General features: G+C 42.0%; 1 protein-coding gene across 1 annotated transcript in view; it reads right to left on the reverse strand.

Annotated features, from left to right (window-relative positions):
- Window positions 1-11,390: 11,390 nt before the first annotated feature.
- UTP11 (UTP11 small subunit processome component) overlaps window positions 11,391-22,568 on the reverse strand; it is a 168,469-nt gene continuing 157,291 nt past the window's right edge. Inside the window, exon 9 of the mRNA XM_060206176.1 lies at window positions 11,391-11,450. The gene's annotated coding sequence lies outside the window, so the exon portion shown is untranslated. The remainder of the gene's footprint in view (window positions 11,451-22,568) is intronic.

The raw sequence follows: 22,568 nt of genomic DNA on the forward strand, positions 1-22,568 counted from the left end.
ATTCTCACCCACACTCAAGTTCAAAACACTCAGAACTTTCTGAATATGTATGGTTCTTCTTTGTACATGTTGTCAATTCATGCAGCTCTTTCAGTAAATAATCCAGTTCCTCTAGGAATGATATCTGTACTCCTCTGCTCAAACTGTGTCCAGAGCTGACCCCAGTTAGATGATCTCAAGAATAGCACGTTGGGAGTCCAGCCGTAGTACAGCGAGTAAAGCGCAAGTGGCGCAAAGCGCAAGGACTGGCTTAAGAATCCCAGTTTGAGCCCCCAGCTCCCCACCTGCAGGGGAGTCGCTTCACAAGTGGTGAAGCAGGTCTGCAGGTGTCTATCTTTCTCTCTCCCTCTCTGTCTTCCCCTCCTCTCTCCATTTCACTCTATCCAATCCAACAACGATGATGTCAATAACAACAATAAAACAACAGGACAACAAAGGGGAATAAATAAATAAATAAATAAATAAATAAATAAATAATTTTTTTTTAAAGAGTAGCATGTTAAAGATTGAGGAGCTATAAGATGGAAACAAACTGAGTCCCTAATTACCACTTAGAAGAATGTCACCAGTGACAGGGAAGACCTAATTTGGAAACAAGAAATAATGTTCTTTTCTGTTAAGATATGAAGATATTATTTATCTTACTATCTAGCCTTAATTTAACTTGGATAATTCTCTAGTTACCTTCATGTCTTTGAACCTAGGACAAACTGACTCAAGACTCCAGAAAAAAGAAAGAAATTTCCCTTAAAGCTAAAAATGCTAACTCATTTTTACCTCCTCATTTTCTGCTGTGTGGTTAACTTCCTCCTAGATTGACTGAAATTAGTCATGTCAATTCTGAGAGAAATACTGCCTTCCCCATCCACAGAGATGTGATCATGTCTTAAAAGTTTCAACAAGATAATTAAACAATAATCTAGTACTAACCTATTTCCTAAAATTTGAACTCCAGTTTAATGCCCTATATGGGTTTTAACCAGCCCCATAGATTCAGTGAAATAGTGTAGCAATAATGCACAAAACTTGCATGTAGGAGGTATAAGACTTGATCCCTGGTGCCACCAATAGCCAGAGTTGAACAGTGGCTAGGTCAAAAGACAAAAGTAGAGAAGATGGAAAAGAAATATGAAAGAAGACTATTTATAAAGATGCGAACATGCTACGTCTGTCCCACAAATTAACCACATTGAAGATTCCAGGATACATGTCCTGTTATGTCACAGTCAAGGTCAAGAAGTAGTACAACATCTTAGAAAGAACTCAGCACTAAGAGTTTTAAGGGTGATTCTGGACTCAGCCACTCACTGGCCTTTAATTTTGTCTTTACTTTTTTCATCTAAAGATTATTCCCACTTTCTAGCCAGAGGTAATAGAGCGAATAGCCCAAGAGAAACAAACGCGGTTTGCCATCACAGATACCAATGCTATAGCCACTAGTATTGTCATTGTTAGCACAGTTCAATCACTCCTGAAACAAATAAAAACTGTATGTGCTGGAAATGCAATAATTACAAGAAAAGCACAGCCCTGCACTCTGAGAGCTTACATTCTAGTGAGGAAAGCACATTCTCATCAGATAAGTTTTAAAAGCACTATCTAATTATAAACTGACAAAAGCATTCTGAAGAAAAGCACCCATTCTATAAAAGCAAATAAAGAACAAGTTAGTTTAAATGCTTCCTTGAGGACATAACACTTGAACTGACATCTGAAGCATGAGTAGGAGTTAACCAGGCAAAAAAGAGAGGGTGGGAAAAGAACATTCTAAGCAGATGGTATAACAGGTGCTGAGGCTCTGTAATGGGGAGTAGGGGGGAGTGAGGGGACAGGAAAGTGCTGGTGGAAGTGAAAGGCCAGAGTGGAGAGATCAAAGAGAGCAAGAGGGAGATTGCTTTAAAATGAAGGCTAGAGAGGGAGACAAGGGCCAGGTACTGAAGACTTTAAACCCCCGTTGAAATTTTTGATCTTGTGATTGGACCAATAGGAGTCCTGTGAAGGGATTTAGACAGGGGCAGTATCCATACTGGTGTTTGGAAAGAGTAACTTTGGCTGTGATGTAGACAATGGACTGGAGACAGCAAGAGTGGAAGCAAATAGACAAGGGAGGAACACTTCACAGCAAGGCAAGCCATCAACAATGGAGGCTTTAGTCTGTGGATGTAAAATCAACAGGACTTGGGTGATGGGTGGATAATGGGCTAAGAGCAGCTGCTGCTGACATCTTGTGCTCTCAGCATCTCATGAAATTTGCAAGGTTCTTTTGGTTTTGAACAATGGAATCTCATTTTACAGAGGGGTAAGGTTTTGAAATCTCTGCATAAGAATTATATGTAGTCAAAAGTACCCTTGAAAAATTCTTAACCCACTCAGAAAGTCCAGTATCCAAGGGTTCATTTATACAATCATGAAGAGAAAAATTTAGGCACACTAAAGTTAGAGAAAACAAACTAGAATAAAGAAAGCCCCAGAAGGAAAGTCCATATGCAAATGTCTAGGTATTGAAATCTGTCTGCTATTTAGATAACTTTTCAAAGGCCTAACAGTGGATAGAGCAAGGACATCATGGAGGGGAGAGAGTGAAACACTGTATATCCATAGGAGTCAAGATACAAGTCCATGCTACCTATAACAAAACAACCTTTAACCATAGTGGCTCAAACAACAAAAGTTATTTCTTCCTTACACTACTTGTACATCCTAGGTTGGTTGGGACTCTGATCCATGTTTCCTCTCACAACTGATGGAGCAGACACCACTTCCATCACTGTTAATAAGGCAGAGGGAATGAGAGTACTGGAGATGGCTTCACACAGCAATTAAATGCCCAGACATGGCACTAGTCACTTCCACCCACAACTTGTTGGCCAGAATTAATCACCAGACTTCACCCAACCACAAGAGGGCCAAGAAATTCCATCTATCCATGTGGTCAGCAGGTGCATAGCCAGAAGTATTTGACAAACAACACTAATGACTTCCACATGGTCTAAATGTACAATGACAGGAGTAGAAAAGTGAAATTTGATTATTAAGGCTGTGTTTGGATCCTAGGCCCATGCAACCATGTGGTTGAATAACATGTGCTCCTCTCATGCCCCAGGGGGACATAATATGTGCCCATAAATAGACTTCCAGACAACATTAGGAACAGCTATCTTGGAAATTCAAGAGATGTTCCAATGTAGACACCTGACAGCCCAAGATTTTTGCTTCACTACCTCTTCCTTCCTTCTGAGGCTTTATGAGGACCAAGCACAGCTTGAAGGATATGAACACACTCTGTCACCAGAAATCTCTGACAGCTCCTGGAAGTGCCTAGGATGGGTCAATGGAGATATAGCTAGATCCTTGTCCTTGAAGGGCTCCCAATTAAGAACTGTTATGTGCTATGATTGTTAGCTTCCAAGTATGGTTATCAACCACTGACTCTCATGCCTTTTCACAAGTTATGTGATTCCCATCAACAGGTATAGTCTATTTATCCTGCACTTGAATTGGCTCTAGGTTTGAGCAGCAGAATGCTGCAGAAGATCTTAAACCTTTCCAAGCCTAAATCTTCAGAGAAATGATCACTTCTAGTTCTCCCCTCTCAAAATCCAGTGGCCATGTTTTAAGAAAACCCAAATTAGACTCTTAAGTGGCTATAGGTCACAGAAAGAGAATCTCTGAAGAGTGAATACCCACCTTGGACATTTCAGTGATGATGGGGCTCCCAGCTGAGTACATCCACATAACTGACCTAAGCTATACCAGATGGAGTAGAACTTCCCAGTTGAAGTCAGTCAACCTATAAAAGCATGAAGAAAAAAAGCAGTACAATCAAGATTTACGGTCACCACACTTAGGGGTAGTTTGTTTCCAGCAAATAAAATTTAAAAAACACAGAATATCAGGTATATATGCAAAGGTCTGTAAGACCCCAGAAAGAAAAGGATCTTAAAATGCCACAAAGCATTAGATTAAGTTCTCTGGTAACAGACTTTGAGGTTTGTTTAGGATATTGGAGAAGTACTATATACTTATAAAGAATTAAGGTGTTTAGAGCTACAACTAAGGCCTCAGCTAATTCTATAAGGATCTCTGGAGTATCGCACCAAAGCAAAGGATTCTGGAGAAGGAGAAGGGAGGGGCTGGAGGAAGACTTTGGGGTCCTGGTGCATGATGGTGGAAAGTGATCTAAGTTAAGGGGAGAGTGTTTTGCAGACACCTATCACTGGGAATGAAAAACTACTCAGGCATTAACTGTACTACAAATCATTAAACCCTACCACCATCACGAATTTTTAAAAAAGAAGCTTTAGAGGGAGAAGAAAATTCAGAATGATCTCAAATTATGGCCTCCAGCAAGAAGCATAAACTTAGACAAGATAGCTAGTTCTCTGCTGCTGAGGACAGTCTTCATGGAAGTACTCAGTCATGACACCTCTAGAGCCACAATTTTCAGTGAGATAAAAGTGGCATCCTTGAAAAGGAAAGCTGGAAGAGAACACAATGTCATCCCCAGGAGATGTTCTATTGGCACTTGAACAAAGATAACAAGAATAAATTACCTGGTAAAGTAAAGAAAAGGAGAGGTTTTCCAGGTGAAGGAAAGGATGAAAACAAAGACTCCAGTGTGGGTACATTCATGGCAAGTAGAAAAAGAGGAATGCATAAAAAAAAAGAAGAGTGAGACATTAAACAGCACCCAGTGTAGTCATGTGGACTTTATCCAGATGTAATAAATAACTATGGAAGAGTTTCAAACAGAACGGAGATATGATGAGATCAGTTTTAGAGATATCCCTCTGGTGGAGGCATGGGAGATGGCCCAGCAGAGTAGCAAATAGAAACAAAGACTATCAGAACTACAGGAGAAAAATAAAGATATACTCCTAGTTCCTGTTAATGTATAGTATACTCTGGAACAAATTCTGCCTTCAGCAGTCATATTACTGGATTGCCAAAGAGAAGGGAGAGTAGATCTTGGAAGGCATATAATGTATTGTTAAGATAGAGGCTTCAGTACCATCTTGCAGCCTGGGGAAGTTCTAGCCTCTTTTAGGAAAGAAAAGAGTACCATTCAGAGGGTTGGTTCATTGTGACCTGTGATGGAATGCCTCAACCAAATGTTCCTATCTCAAATTTAAGGGTCCCACTTCTCAGTCAAGGCCCTGAGCAATTAAGACATAGCCAACTTGCTATGTTGAAAATTCCAGGATCAACTAGGAATACCAAATGAGACCACCTGGGACCAAAACAGGACAGGACTAGAACAACTTCAGAAACCGACCAGATCATTGGTGAGTGAAAACACATGTGGCTGGTGGACAGAGAGGAGCCTAGGTAGAGATTGGGTGGCTGGTAACAGTCCTGCAGTTGATCAGTTGAGGCACCACCTCCAGTCTGTTTCACCAGCAAGGGGATGGCTGAGGGGAGGAGAGAACTCCCCTGGGACTCAACAATTGCAACTCTGAGTCTCCAGCCCTCAGAGTCTGGAGCAGTGGCAGGGAGGCCCTGTGCTGACACCAGGAGAGAGAGAACTAACTAGGAAACTCAGGAGAAGATCTATACCTCAGTGGCATAGCGGTGGGGCTGTGAAAGTCTCTTTGTATAACCACTGGATTATCTCTGCCATACCCTGCTTTATCTCTTGATCAGGAGTCAGTGATTAAGCTAAGAAGCCTACTTATAATTTAAAAGCCCTCAGGCTCCCATAGCCTATGGGGAAGAAAAGAACAAAAAAGGCTTTTAAGCCACTGAGCTCCAAATCAGGGATTAAAATAATATTGAAACAACTGTTAACTTCCACAACTGTGAACCCTTTAATTACCTTACTTAGACACAAGTCAATCCAGGCAAGAGTGATCAGTAATTTGAAAAGTACTGAGAGAGGGACCTCATAGCATAATATATAAGATGGTTAAACAAACAAGAAGAAATATTGGAGAAATGAACCAGGACAAGAGTCCAGCTAAAAGCCCCCCAAAGTAATAATGAGGTCAAACAAACAAAATAACGAGGTCAACAGCCAAAAACTAGTTAAGGAAATAAACATAGGAGTGAATAAAGAGTTGGAATGAATTGTCACCAGAAATGCAGAAACAACAAATGAGACTCTGGAAGAAAACACTGATTATCTCAAAGTTATTAGAGAACTGAAAGCTGAAATAGCTGAGCTAAGGACACAACTAGCTGAATAAGCTAAAACAGTATTAGAAGAAGGTAACAAAATAGATGAGATCCAGAAAACAATAGAGGGGAGAGAGAATAGAATCAATGAGGCTGAAGACAGAACTAGCATCATCGAGATGAATTAGAGACAACTAAAAAAGAAGTAAGAGATCTCAAAAAGAGATTAAGAGATACTGAAAACAACAACAGAGTCCTATGGGATGACTTCAAAAGAAACGATATACGCATTATTGGCATATCAGAGGGAGAAAGAGAGGGAAGGCAAGAAAGCATTTTTCAGGCCATAATAGCTGAAAACTTCTCTAGTCTAGACAATATCAAAGACATAAAGGTTCAAGAAGCCCAGAGGGTCCCAAACAGAATTAACCCAAGACACATCATATTTAGAATGGAAAGAAATAAGGATAAAGAAAGGATCCTGAAGGCTGCAAGAGAAAAACAAAGAGTCACCTACAGAGGAAAACCCATAAGATTAGCAGCAGACTTCACCACACAAACACTACAGGCCAGAAGAGAATGGCAAGATATCTATCAAGTACTAAATGAGAAAGGCTTTCAACCAAGAATACTGTATCCTGCTAGACTGTCATTCAGACTAGATGGAGGCAAAACAACCTTCTGAGACAAGCAACAGCTGAACAGTTGAAGGAATCAACTATCACCAAGCCTGCCCTGAAAGAAGTTCTGAAAGGTCTCCTATAAACAATCAGACCACCATAAATAGTCCATATATCAGAACACTCTAAAACTCTACAAGAATGGCATTAAAATATTTTCAATCTTTGATATCAGTGAATGGCCTGAATTCACCTATTAAAAGACACAGAGTAGGAAGATGGATCATAAAATACAACCCAACAATATGCTGTCTACAGGAAACCCACCTAACTCAACAAGACAAACACAGACTCAAAGGGAAAGGATGGAAAACTATCATACAGGCCAATGGCCCACAAAAAAGGGCAGGAACACCTATTCTCATATCTGACACAATAGACTTTAAAATAGATAAAATTAAAAAAGATAGGAATGGATGCTACTTAATGCTCAGATGATCAATCAAGAGGACTTAACAATTATTAACATCTGTGCACCCAATGAGAAGCCATCTAAATACATCAAACATCTACTGAAAGAGCTGCAGCAATATATTAACAGCAACACAGTCATAGTAGGAGACTTCAACACCCCACTCTCTCAACTTGACAGATCATCCAGGCAGAAAATCAATAAAGACATAAGGGAGCTAAATGAGGAGATAGATAAACTAGAACTATTGGACATTTTCAGAGTCATTCGTCCCAAGAAACTGGAATACACATTTTACTCAAGTCCACATGGGTCATTCCCAAGAATAGACCATATGTTAGGCCACAGAGACAGCATCAGCAAATTCAAGAGCATTGAAATCATCCCAAGAATATTATCAGACCACAGTGGAATTAAACTAACACTTAACAATCAACAAAAGATTAGTAATAGTCCCAAAATGTGGAAGCTCAACAGTACACTACTTAACAACTACTGGGTCAAAAAGGAAATCAAGGAAGAAATCAAAATGTTTCGAGACTTCAGTGAAAATGAAGACACAAGCTATCAAAATATTTGGGATACAGCTAAGGTAGTACTGAGAGGGAAGTTCATTGCCATACAAGCACACATTAGGAAACAAGAAAAAGCACAAATAAACAGCCTGACTGCACATTTTAAAGACTTAGAAGAAGAAGAACAAAGGAACCCTAAAGCAACCAGAAGGACAGAAATCACTAAAGTTAGGGCAGAAATCAATAACATTGAAAATAAGAAAACCATACAAAACATCAACAAAAGTAAATGTTGGTTCTTTGAAAGAGTGAACAAAATCGACAAACCTTTAGCCAGACTCACAAAACAAAAAAGGGAGCAGACCCAAATAAATTGGATAGTAAATGAAAGAGGAGATATCACAACAGACACCACAGAAATTCAACATATCATGCAAGGCTTCCATGAACAACTATATGCCACCAAGCTAGAGAACCTGGAAGAAATGGATGATTTCCTAGATAACCTACCAATTTCCAAAACTAAGTAAAGAGGAAATAGATAACATGGACAGACCCATCACAGCTAATGAAATTGAAACAGTTATCAAAAATCTTCCCAAAAATAAAAGTCCTGGACTAGATGGTTTTACAAATGAATTCTATAAAACCTTCAAAGAAGAACTAATAACTCTACTTTTAAAAGTCTTCCAGAAGAATAAAGACACTGGAATACTCCCTCTCAGCTTCTATGGAGCCAACATCACTTTGATACCAAAAGCAGACAGGGACACAACCAAACAAGAAAACTATAGACCAGTATCTCTGATGAACATAGATGTTAAAATATTGAACAAAATTCTAACCAACCGGATACAGCAGTATATTAAAAAGATTGTTTATCATGATCAAGTGGGGTTTATCCCAGGGATGCAAGGTTGGTTTAATATACATAAATTAATCAACGTGATCCACCACATCAATAAAAACAAGACCAAAAACCACATGGTCATATCAATAGATGCAGAGAAAGCCTTTGACAAAATAGAACATCCATTTATGATCAAAATGCTACACAAAAATGGGAATAGATGGAAAATTCCTGAAGATAGTGGAGTCTATATATAGCAAACCTACAGCCAAGATCATACTCAATGGTGAAAAACTGGAAGCATTTCCCCTATGATCAGGTACTGCACAGGGCTGCCCACTATCACTATTACTATTCAACATAGTGTTGGAAGTTCTTGCCATAGTAATCAGGCAGGAGCAAGGAATTAAAGGCATACAGATTGGAAGAGAAGAAGTCAAACTCTCCCTATCTGCAGATGACATGATAGTATACATAGAAAAACCTAAGGAATCCAGCAAGAAGCTTTTGGATATCATCAGGCAATACACTAAGGTGTCAGGCTACAAAATTAACATTCAAAAGTCTGTGGCATTCCTCTATGCAAACACTAAGTTAGAAGAAGTTGAAATCCAGAAATCAATTCCTTTTACTATAGCAACAAAAACAATAAAATATCTAGGTATAAACCTAACTAAAGAAGTAACCCCTCCTACCCTATGGTTTTGTTAATTAATCCTTTCTTAAATAAAAAAAAAAAATTAAAAAAACTAAAAAAAAAAAATAAATAAAGATAATACCAAAAAAATCAGAAAAAAAAAAAAAGTGAAAGACTTGTATACTGAAAATTATGAGTCACTACTTAAGGAAATTGAAAAAGACACAAAGAAGTGGAAAGATATTCCATGTTCATGGGTTGGCAGAATTAACATCATCAAAATGAATATACTACCCACAGCCATATACACATTTAATACTATCCCTATCAAGATCCCAAACACATTTTTAGGAGAATAGAGCAAATGCTACAAATGTTTATCTGGAACCAGAAAATATCTAGAATTGCTAAAACTATCTTGAGAAGAACAGAACCGGAGGCATCACACTCCCAGATCTCAAATTGTATTATAGGGCCATTGTCATCAAAACTGCTTGGTACTGGAACATAAATAGACACACTGACCAGTGGAATAAAATTGAGAGTCCAGAAGTAAGCCCCCACACCTATGGACATCTACTCTTTGACAAAGGGGCCCAGACTATTAAATGGGAAAGCAGAGTCTCTTCAACAAATGGTATTGGAAAAAATGGTTTTAAACATGCAGAAGAATGAAACTGAACCACTATATTTCACCAAATACAAAAGTAAATTCCAAGTGGATCAAGGACTTGGATGTTAGACCACAAACTATCAGATACTTAGAGGAAAATATTAGCAGAACTCTTTTCCACATAAATTTTAGACATCTTTAATGAAACTAACCCAATTACAAAGAAGACTAAGGCAAGCATAAACCTATGGGACTACATCAAATTAAAAAGCTTCTGCACAGCTAAAAAAAAAAAAAAAGCTACTACCCAGACCAAGAGATCCCTCACAGAATGGGAGAAGATCTTTACATGCCATATATCAGACAAGAGGCTAATAACCAGAATATATAAAGAACTTGCAAATCTCAACAACAAGAAAACAAATAACCCCATCCAAAAATGGGGGAAGGACTCGGACAGAATATTCACCACAGAAGAGATCCAAAAGGCTGAGAAAATGCTCCAAGTCTCTGATTGTCAGAGAAATGCAAATAAAGACAACAATGAGATACCACTTCACTCCTGTGAGAATGTCATACATCAGAAAAGGTAACAGCAACAAATGCTAGAGAAGTTGTGGGGTCAAAGGAACCCTCCTACACTGCTGGTGGGAATGTCAATTGGTCCAACCTCTGTGGAGAACAGTCTGGAGAACTCTCAGAAGGTTTGAAAGGGACCTACCCTATGACCCTGCAATTCCTCTCCTGGGGATATATCCTAAGGAACCCAGCACACCCATCCAAAAAGATCTGTGTACACATAGGTTCTTGGCAGCACAATTTGTAATAGCCAATACCTGGAAGCAACCTAGGTGTCCAGCAACAGATGAGTGGCTGAGCAAGTTGTGGTATATATATACAATGGAATACTACTCAGCTGTAAAAAATGGTGACTTCACCGTTTTCAGCCGATCTTGGATGGACCTTGAAAAATTCATATTAAGTGAAATAAGTCAGAAACAGAAGGATGAATATGGTATTATCTCACTCTCAGGAAGAAGTTGAAAAACAAGATCAGAAAAGAAAACACAAGTAGAACCTGAACTGGAATTGGTATATTGCACCAAAGTAAAAGACTCTGGGGTGGGTGGGTGGGGAGAATACAGGTCCAAAAAGGATGACAGAGGACCTAGTGGGGGTGGTATTATTATATGGAAAACTTTAAAATGTTATGCATGTACAAACTATTGTGTTTACTGTCGAATGTAAAACATTAATTCCCCAATAAAGAAATTTTAAAAAATTAAAGAAAGAGGGGGTCGGGCGGTGGCGCAGTGGGTTAAGCGCATGTGGCGCAAAGCGCAGGGACCGGAGTAAGGATCCCGGTTCGAGCCCCCGGCTCCCAACCTGCAGGGGAGTCGCTTCACAGGCGGTGAAGCAGGTCTGCAGGTGTCTATCTTTCTCTCCCCTTCTCTGTCTTCCCCTCCTCTCTCCATTTCTCTCTGTCCTATCCAACAACGAATTGCGTCAACAAGGGCAATAATAATAACCACAATGAAGCTACAACAAGGGCAACAAAATGGGGGGGGGGAAAAAATGGCCTCCAGGAGCGGTGGATTCATGGTGCAGGCACCGAGCCCAGCAATAACCCTGGAGGAGGAAAAAAAAAAAAATTAAAGAAAGAAAATTCCGTTTTCCCTGGAAATCTGCTACTCTCACACTTCACTCTGGAAGCAAACTTTTTATCTGATGTTAGGAAGACCTCTGGATTTCCTACTTCACCTTAAATTGTTAAGCACCCCTAAATTGTTTACCACTACCCCAAATTTTCATTGTCTTTTTTCTAAGGTACCCATATCTCCCAATGCCAATCATCTAATTTCATGTCTATAAGTACTGCTCCCTCCAAATCTCTCAAATGACTATGATCCTACTTCTACTAGACTCCTTTCTACTAGTATCCCATCCCAATTCACCACTGATTTAAAAAAAAAAAAAAAAAGTGTTAACAAATGCACTGTTGGGAGTTGGGTGGTAGCACAACGGGTTAAGCCCAGGTGGCACAGAGCGCAAGGACTGGTTTAAGGATCCCGGTTCAGGCCCCTGGATCCCCACCTGCAGAGGGGTCACTTCACAAGTGGTGAAGGTATCTATCTGCAGGTGTCTATCTTTCTTTCCCCCTTTCTGTCTTCCCCTCCTTCCTCCATTTCTCTCTGTCCTATCCAACAACGACGACAATTTAAAAAATGCACTATTATAGCATGTCGCGGGTTACTGGTACTTCTATCCACCATCAGTGAGCAGTCTGTTATTACCAAGTGGCCAGCAGGTGCTACAACTCTAAGCTCCCATCTGAGAGCTTGTTTCCTAGGAACCTCTCCTAGCACCAACTCTAGAAGAACAGGTCAGGTTTCCTAGAAACACACAGAAGATGGAGACTTGCATACAAATGGTTTATTGGGGAGTGATCTCAGTAACAACAAAAATCAATCCCACAGAAAGCTCTAGTGCATGCATGGCCTTTTCCAGATGTTCTCAAATGAGACAAGGATAATCATCATAGTTCAGGGAAGGATACAGTTTAGGAGAACTAGCTCCCTTTGATCAGAGATGATTCTTGTGGAGACTAAGCTGATTCTGACTGGTCACCAGTGTTCCCATTGGCTGGGAGAGTGCATGCCTCACTCCCAAAGGGGTGGGAGGTACATCTGGGAACCATACAGCATCCACTACACCCATGCACTGATGACAGTGGGCAGCTCAAGATGGAAAATGATGGCTAGTATTGATTGTTGGCAAAAGCAAGTAAACTTCATGGGACTGAACTACAGGGAGGTTACTGGAGACTGGGAATTGAATTCATTCAGAAGAGTAGTGATGGGGCAATCCAGACAGGGGGACAAGTGAGCAGATAGTACAAATGGGCTGGGGATAATGGGTAACTAACTGTTTTTTTTTAAGTATTTATTTATAAAATGGAAACACTGACAAAAAACCATAGGATAAGAGGGGTACAGTTGCCACCACCAGAACTCCATATCCCATCCCATCCCCTGAAAGCTTTCCTATTCTTTAACCCTCTGGGAGCATGGACCCAGGGACATTATGGGGTGCAGAAGGGGACGTTCTGGCTTCTATAATTGCTTCTCCACTGATCCTGGGCGTTGGCAGGCCGATCCATACTCCCATCTTCCTCAGGTGATAGGTAGAGTATGTTATACAACCTCCCTTTAGAGAGTGGAACAGTTCCTACCATTGTTGATCCACATTGAGGGCAAGATCCTATAGGGGTCCACAAAGTGGTCCATTATGATGTTCCTGAGGGAGATGACCAGTGACAATGGAAAGAAGGATCTGTTAAAGGTCTAGGCCCATCATGTCTGTGTGGGAGTAGAGCCCCAGGAGATGGGGTGACCTGGTAGTGACCAAAGAGTCATCATTAAAGTATGCCAGTCTCAACCCACTTAATATTGGCCTGTTTGGTCAATATCACACCATCTGATCATCTGGGGTCCTAGTTAGAGAATCCTTGGATTCTCATACATATATGATGGGCCTTGACTTCTAAAGGGTCCCTCTCTCCACTACCACTGGTCAATTCCATAAGGAACAGCATCTTGCGTGCCCTCTCAGGACCTTGGCTCTACCATAAAGTAATGGTGGTAGGGATAACCCCAGTCTCTGAAGGGAGCCTGGGGGTATCCTATCCTGCCACTTGAAAAAGACTGGTCCTGAAATGAGTGAAGCCTGCAATGTTCCTCAGATGTGACCATGAGCTATATGCTCAGACCAATAGGGACTTAGAGGTCACACAGGCTCGGACACTAAATATGCATTTACATATGGGCCCTGGAGCAGGTGGATGGAGATTAATAGTTAATTTTAGCCACAAAAAATTTTTTTAAGAATGGGAAGTACTCCCTTCCCTAAACCAACCCTCTAGCCCTTTTCTCCACTTTGACACTATTCTCTCAGACAATATTGTCATCCAACCTCAAGCTAGCTACCAAACTCAAGCAAAACTACTATAGTTGTATGCCCCCAGGAACATGCCTAAAATGGTTCTCCTAGCTTTCTTCTACTCTAAAATCCCTAATCTCATCTGCTCTGAGCCTACTTTTTGGTTCCTGTTCATTAGCCATCTTGTCTCAACTTAGGTAACGCCACCTTCCAGACACCAGGCTACAGATGCCACCATGATTCCACTCTGACTTTTCTGGGCAGATGACCTCACCAATGTATCCTGGACACTTGCATCTCCAGTGCTCTGGTCCACTAGGAAAGATAGAAAAGACTGGGAGTATGAATCTACCTGCCAACGTCCATGCTCAGTGGAGAAGCAGCTACAGAAGCCAGAACTCCTACCTTCTGCTACCCATAAACAACCTTGATCCATACTCCCAGAGGGGGAAAAGTGATAGGATGAAGACAAGAGGATTCTGCACTCCAGCTCCATCAGCAGTCAGAGTGAGAGAAGGAAAAGGAGAGGGACACATGGACGTTAGTTATGATGTCATGAATGCCTTAGAGGGAAAGAGAGAATTGAATCAGGAAAAGAAGGGGCAACTATGTATAAATGTAGACAGATAGTTGTAGAGAAGATGGTTGGCCCATGTCTAAAACTTTAGGGAAACTATGGTGGGTTGCAGTGGGAAGAGTAAAGATTCAGAACTCTGGTGGTGGGAACGGTGGGAACAGTCTGGATTCAAATCCCTGTCAGTACGTAATTCTGTAATATAAAAATATAAAAATACTGGGGCCCTAGTTGGGGAGTCCTGAGATTCCCAAACAGACATGATGGGCCTAGACCTCAAATAGATCCCTCTCCATTGTTATTCATCATCTCTATCAGGAACAACACAATAGACCCCTCTGTGTGCCCCCATAAGACCCTTGCCCTCAATGTGGATCAACAACAGTAGAGAATCCTCTATCCTCTGAAATGAAGCTGAACAACATACTCTGTGCTACACCTGAGGAAGATGGGTGCTGAAACTGGGGCAGCTTAGAACATTCCTACTTATGACCACAGAATGTGAGCTCAGATCTACAGGGATGCAGAGGTCACATAGGCTCTTAAGCTGAATATGGGCCCCAGATCACATCAAATCGATGGGGTTAACAGTCAACAATATTTATACACCTTTCCCATCTTTGGGAGCTATTCTCTTCCCTGATCCAGCTTTCTGGTCCTTTTTCCAGTCATGACATCATCTCCCCCAGACAATAACTTGGATCCACCTGCATATCACATGTCAGGCTCAGAAAAGAAAAAAAAAACTAGTATAGTCATAGGCCCTTTGAAATATAACTAAAATAGGCCTACTAACTATCTACAAAACGGAGGCCCCCCCACCCCCCGCAACCCTTCATCAGCACTATTCCAGCCTTTAGGTTCATGATTAGTCAACGACTTGTTTGGCTCTATATGTTAACTCTTTTTTCAGCCACCAGGTTCCAGATGCTAACATGATGCCAACCTGACTTCCCTGGGCAGATGACCCCACCAATGTGTCCTGGAGCCCCGCTTCCCCAGAGCCCCGCGCCACTAAAGAAAGAAAGAGACAAGCTGGGAGTTTGAATCAAGCTGCCAACACCCATGTTCAGTGGGGAAGCAATGACAGAAGCCAGACCTTCCACCTTCTGCACCCCATGATGACCCTGGATCCATACTCCCAGAAAGTTAAAGAATAGGAAAACTATCAGAGGAGGGAATGGGATACCCCTCTTATCCTATGGGGTTTTTTTGGTCAATGTTTACTTTTTTATAAATAAATTTTAAATATATATATATTGTAAAAATTTTAAAATAATAAAGTATGACAGTCTCTTGCCCCTATTCAGCTTTTGTAGTCCTTACTTTGTCTAACAGGGTTAGCTTTGGAGTGATTGAGGGACATGCAATAGAAGGTAGGTGAGGAGAGTATCCAGGTCTAAATAGAAACTATTTCATTAGCTATTTTATGGTGTCTTTTTAGGTCTTTCTACATGCTTGCTACATTTATTGACTCACTGCAAACTACTATGTACTTTTGCTTTAAAGTATATGTTTTTCCCCAACTCCTGGATATATGGACTTAAGCCCCATTTCATGAACCCTGATCTATATCTAGGTTTTGAAGTTTGTTAAAAAGTGTACAACCCAAAATGAATTTAAGGAGTCCTATAAGCTAGGAAAGGTCTCACCAGAGTGATGAAGCTGGTGGGTTCACATTCCATGCCTGACATCTCTGGATGCAGTCCAAAGTGATATATGCCAAGGTGATACTGGTTACAGTGATTAGGTTGGGATCAGCAGATGCAGTATCAGTTGGAACAAATTGGGAGAAGCATGCAGGAAAGTGAGCCTTGCCCTAGAGGTTTCAGGACTGGGAGAAATGTGGGCTTTATAGAGAAAGGGGAGGGTTCCTGCTGTCTTAGGGTTTAAGAAAGCAATAGATAGTTATAGCTATAACCAAATCATTTGGCGATGGGGTTAACTTTGAAAATCCCATTGTTAGGATTTGCTGTAGTATACAAGACCTCACTATAATTTATGTCCTTTTGTGCTATTTACTTATAGCTGTATCTTATAAAGGAACACTACCAGTTGCTTTTTAATCTCTTCAGGTCCTGCTAGTATTGACTTCCTATGTGGGTCTAATGTTCTTTAGGAATGTGTGGCATTGGCTGGCCTGCGCTGTCCCCATATAAATATGTGCACAGATGCACATACACACTGGTACTCACTTTGACTTCCTGGAGTAGCAAGAAATTCCAGTCATCCCTTTATCTTCGTAAGCCAAAGAGTGAGCTCTGCACATGCAACTTTCAGATAGTCAGCTCTGTCTATATGCCTGGAAGGGTAAGGTACCCCAGCTGGGGTGTCAAGCTTGCCTTTTAGTCTGATCAGAATCCTGGCAGCAACCCAAACCAAAGAGAGCCCGGGACATGAGAAGTGGACTCAACAGCAGTTAATATGTATTGATTAGCATTTTTGTGCCAGGAATCTGCTAAGTGTTAGACAAACATTAGCACATTCTACCCTCTGCAAACCTGACGAGGTGGGTGCTTCTATTATCCAATTTTATGGGTGAAGCCACAGATGCTCCAAGAAGTTAGACAACTTTCCCACAGTTGCATAGCTGTTTGGTGGCGGAAGCGAGATTGTGGTTTCCAGAAAGCATGAGGACTTGATACAAGCAGGGCATTGAGAGTGGGTAGGTTCACTCATTCACCAGGCATTTATGGAACACCAACCATGGGTCAAAACTGGTTTAAGCATTTGGAAAACATCAGGTGCTACATCCACTGAGAGTTCTTCCTTTGGGGACTCTTTTTCTAACAGGAGAGAAAAATACAAATAAATATTATAGTACATTTACTCCTCTATGTATCTTTTTTTTCTCTTTTTTGTTGCCCTCAGGGGCTTTTTGTTGTTGTTGTTGTTATATTGTTGTTGTTGTTATTGATGCCGTCATTGTTGGATAAGACAGAGAGAAATGGAGAGAGGAGGGGAAAACAGAGAGGGGGAGAGAAAGATAGACACCTGCAGACCTGCTTCACCACTTGTGAAGTGACTCCCCTGCAGCTGGGGAGCCAGGGACTTGAACCAGGATCTTTACACCAGCCCTTGTGCTTTGCACTACGTGTGCTCTACCTGCTGCACTACCGCCCAACCCCCCATCTATGTATCTTAAACATATAGTGGACCTGTGAGAATGGCCTGTGTTGGGAACTGGGCAGTAACACACCCAGTTAAACACACATAGTACTATGTACAAGGACCTGTGCAAAGTCCTGGGTTCAAACCCCTGCTCCCCACCTGCAGCAAGGATGTTTCACAAGCAGTGAAGCAGGTCTACAGGTGTCTACTTTTCTCTCCCCACCTCCCCCTCCCTTCTCAATATCTCTCTATCCTATTGAATAAAGTAAAATAAAGAATAAAAAATAGATTTTTAAAAGACTACCAGGAGCAGTGGATTTGTAGTGCCAGCACTGAGTCCCAACAATAACCCTGGAGACAACAACAACAACAAAAATATATATATGGGTGGGGCTACATCAACAAAATAGGAAATGACAGGTTTTGGCAAGTTGTGGAGAAAAGGGAGTTCTTTGACACTGTTGGTGGGAATGCAAATGCAAATTGGTCCCCTTGCAAAACTATATGGAGTCCTTAAACAACTAAAAATGGAATTACCTTATGATCTAGCAATACCACTGTTAAGCTCTTATTCAAAGGACATGCAAACACGAATTCAAAGGGACATGTGCACCCCTATGATCATAGCTGCATTATTCACAGTAGCCATAGAGAGGAAGCAGCCTAAATGTCCATACACAGATGACTGGCTAAAGAAGTGATGGAGTAATGAGATATATATTCTATGGAATACTGAAATCAAAAAAGATAGTGTTTTGTTCTACGGGACAATATGGTTGGAAATAAAGTGAAATAAAGAGATGAAAGACAATTAACAGATAGTTTCACTTATATGTGGAATCTAGAGAACTGAAACATATGAACGTACAAAAAGACAAACACCAGAAGTAAATTGTCAGTAAAACTCCATGAGAACTCTGGTAGTTACTGTTGGGACAGTAGGACACAGAACTTTGGTGGTGGGTGTGGTGTGGTACTGTACCCTGAAATCATATAATCTTGTACATAACTATCAAATACAAATAAAAATGGCTTGCAGAAAAGGGTGTAATGGAAGCTGTGTTATGATGCCCAGATTCTCAACTGAGGACCCACTGCCCCCCAGCATCTGAGTTCTGGCCCACAGTTCCTTGAGTACTACTCTGCTTCACTCAAGGTCACTCTCTCTCCCACAGGCAGCCCACATCCAGTATCTGATCAACAACGGGTCATAAAAGCCCCAGTCCCCTGCTCTCAAGAAGGAATCATGCCAATACCAGATCATCCTAACTCCCCGTGATGCAACCCAGGCCCTTGTAATGACCACATCACAGCTCTCATCTCCCTCTGCCTGATTCTGTGTCCTCCCTGCTCAAGACTCCCCACAGCTCTTGATTTGAGAGACCTATATACTTCTTATAAGCACAGCATCTCCCCAAACAATCTGTGACAGAAGGCCTACATTCCAAAGAAAGATGAAGAAGAAACAGAACAGAGAAAGGACATTGAGAGGGTGAGGCTGAAGAGGACTGCAGATTGTAGAATTAAATAAAGGAAGAAGGTGATTTCATTAGAGTCCAGCCCCACTAGGGAAACATAGAAACAGGCTGGAAGTATGGATCAACCTGAAAATGCCCATGTCTAGCGGAGAAGCAATTACAGAAGCCAGACCTTCCACCTTCTGCACTCCATAATGATACTGGGCCCATATTCCCAGAAGGATAAACAGTAGGAAAGCTTCCAGTGGAAGGAATAGGATGTAGAACTCTGAGTGGAAATTGTGTGGAATTGCACCCCACTTATCCAACAGACTTGTCAATCATCATTAAATCGATATGAGTAAGTGATAGTAATACAAAAACTTGACGAAGAAAAGGTAGTTACCCAAGTAGAACATAGGCCTTGTGTGCAATGGTGTCTCAGGTTTAATCCCCTGCACCATATGTGATCCGCCCTCTAAATCTATTTCATAAAAATAAGAATAAATCTTTTCTTAAAAAAAAGGAAGGAAGAAAGAAAGAGAGAGAGAGAGAGAGAGAGAGAGAGAAACAGAGAGGCAAAGAAGGGGCTGGGCAGTGGTTCACCTGGTTGAGCACATATGTTACAATGTGCAAGAACCCAAGTTCAAGTCTCCAGTCCCCACCTGCAGGGGGGACAGCTTTGCAAGTAGCAAAGCTTCATGAGTAGTAAAGTAGTGAGTGTTTCTCTTCCTCTCTACCTCCTCCTTCCCCTCTATTTCTGTCTGTCTGTATTCAATAACTAAAGATAAAAGAACAAAAAGAAAAAAAATTAATGCCAGATTTTCTTTTTTTATGTTTAATATTCTCTCTCTCTCTCTTTTTTTTAAATTTTTTATTTAAGAAAGGATTAATGAACAAAAACATAAGGTAGGAGGGGTACAACTCCACACAATTCCCACCATCCAATCTCCATAACCCACCCCCTCCCATGATAGCTTTCCCATTCTCTAGCCCTCTGGGAGCATGGACCCAGGGTCGTTGAGGGTTGCAGAAGGTGGAAGGTCTGAATGCCAGATTTTCTTGTCCTAGTCAATGGATGTAAGGATTTACCCAGAGCTGAGATGGGGAGAGACTACAAGTAAGACCAGTAAGGAGGAGGCCTGGAGAAGCTCATGGCAAGTTCCTATAAGGCCTAATTTTGTGAATGACAGACAGGCAGAGAAGGTCCTATGCGACAATAAAGGCAAGTCAAACCTCGTGCATGTGTGAAACTGAACTGAGAGTGCATCTGCATGTAAATGTAGGAGGTCTGTACAAATAATGTCTCTGTGTCTGCTGTTGCTTGGATTTGTAAATGACTATATTCACATTCTTCTGAGAGTATGTGTATGTATGTGTGTGTACATGTTACTAATAGTGTGTGTATATAAGCACACTTCCATGAGTGTGTATGCATACATACTTCTGTACCTGTGAGTGTCCATGTCTGAACATGTCTGTGTATGATGACATGCTTCCATGAGGTGCTGGCATGCATGCCCCAGGGTGTCTGTATGTGCATACTTCAGTGCATATGTGTTTGCATGTAGTAGTGCAGGTCTAGGGGCTGGGAACATCCCGGAGCGTGCAAGTTTGTATGTGCCACAGTGGGTACATATTGATAGAAGTGAAGAAATGAGGCCAGCTTGGGGCCTGACACACCATAGACACCTGTCCTTGTGAGCTGTGTAGATAAATGCTCTCAGCAGTCAGCACTCAGAATAGAACATTTGAGTCACCTGGAAGATGAGAGGAAAATGTCCCCTGGTCACCCACCCCAAGCTACATCAGTCCCTAGAGCCCCATACTGGCCACTGCAGGAGGTGTAGGTCCCTACAGCTCCCCCACTTCCTGCCTCCCTGTTCCCCTGGGCTGCTTTCAGGCTGGGCTGGGAAAACTGCCGACACAGCACAGGGGAGGGAGGATGGTTAACTCTCCCTTTGCCATTAAACATAATCAGGAAGAAATCTGTGTGGAGCCCGCTGCTCTGGCCGATAAGTGATTCCCCAGAACAACAGATAAAAGCCTGGCACTAAAGTGCAGCCAGAAACGATGTGTAATTGGGATGAAAGAATCCTTAAATCTGCACACGGCTTTTAACTTGCGAGGCTTAAATTACAATTAATAGTTCCCTTGAAGAAGGCAGGAGGGAAATAGAGGGATTCCAAGGCCTTGAGCTCAGAGCCCTGGACTCCATTCTCAGCTCTTCAGTATTTAAAGGAGGGGTGGGTCTAGTGAGGAAACTGGAGTCTTCTCAGGGTCTCAGGAATACTGATGGGTTGGGTCTTGTGCAAGTTCCAAATCCACCAGTTCCCAAACAAGCTCATTTGAAAGCCTGGACCTTTGCCCAGAACCCCTCATGGCATCCCTAGGCTGTTGCCAAAGTTAAAAGCCATTGTCCCCATTTTGCAGATAGAGAGATTAAGGGGATGCACCTGCCCTGGGGGCGTTGGGGTGCAGCTAATTCAACCACATCTCTGAAACTAGGAGGGGCCTTAGAGTTCATCCTGCCTTTTTATTATTCACTGGGGTACAGTGGACCCAAAAGAGAGGAAGGTGTTTGGCAAGACTGCAGGGCAACAGTGTCAGCTCTCGAATCCAGGCCTCCTGACTCAGAAGACCACTTCCTCCTCAGCACCACTAGCCACTGAGTCCAAGTTCTCTAAGGAGAGCATCATTCTCTGATGCCACCCAGAGTCCCCTTCCCTCCCTCCCTGGAGTGGGGATTGGGACCTGTGGGAAATGAGCTGTCTTCCCCCCACTTACAGCTTTGCCTAGCCCTGTCTGAAACTATTCCCTTCCCCCAATCCAGCACACAGACTTCCAACTCCCCCTCTACCAGAGACTTCCTGCTCTTTGCTCCTGAGGTCCTATCCTGGGGACAAAGTCACTGGCAGTAGGACCATGGGCAATGTACAGGTATGTGACAATGAGGTCCACATCAAACAGGGCGCTACCTGGCTGTCCTCCAGAATCTGAGGCCTGGGACTTCTGCATGCCCAGCTGTGACAGTGTGGCCACCCCCACCACAAGGCCAGAGCAATTCCAAAGCTTCTTCCATGAGCTCATGGGTGGCTGGATGCCCAACACCACAGTTCACAGCTTTGGAATGTGTTCTTGGGGTTCCATCCCCACCCCACCCCCCACTTTACCATAGCAAGTGCTGCTGCTGCTACTGATACTTTTGGTCCTGCAAAGCCAGGCAGATTCCATCTAGGGGTATTTTGTTTGTTTGTTTGTTTGTTTTGTTTTTTCTCTAAGACTGCCAAATGGTGTGAGCACATGCACAAACACAGATATGTGTGCAACCCAACCCCCATATGTGCAAGCACTCATGAGCTCACCCAAGTGAGCTCATATACACCTATCTGTATGCCTGAGCGGGCAAACGTGCATGTGTGTGTGCGTGTGCATGTGCATGTGCGTGTGCGTGTGTGTGTGTGTGTGTGTGTGTGTGTTTATTGTGTGTACGTTCTGTGCATGAGTTGTTTTAAAAGAACGCAGCAGGATCCGCTTGGGGCCCTATGTAGCTAAGCCTTATTTATAGCTCTTCTCTGTCTGGTTCGTTTCCTCTAACTTCCCTGCAGAATGATATGAATGAAAATGACACTATTGACTATCTTGGTAACCATAAAAGACCTTATA

This window comes from Erinaceus europaeus, chromosome 13, assembly GCF_950295315.1.
Source record: "Erinaceus europaeus chromosome 13, mEriEur2.1, whole genome shotgun sequence".
NCBI lineage: Eukaryota > Metazoa > Chordata > Mammalia > Eulipotyphla > Erinaceidae > Erinaceus > Erinaceus europaeus.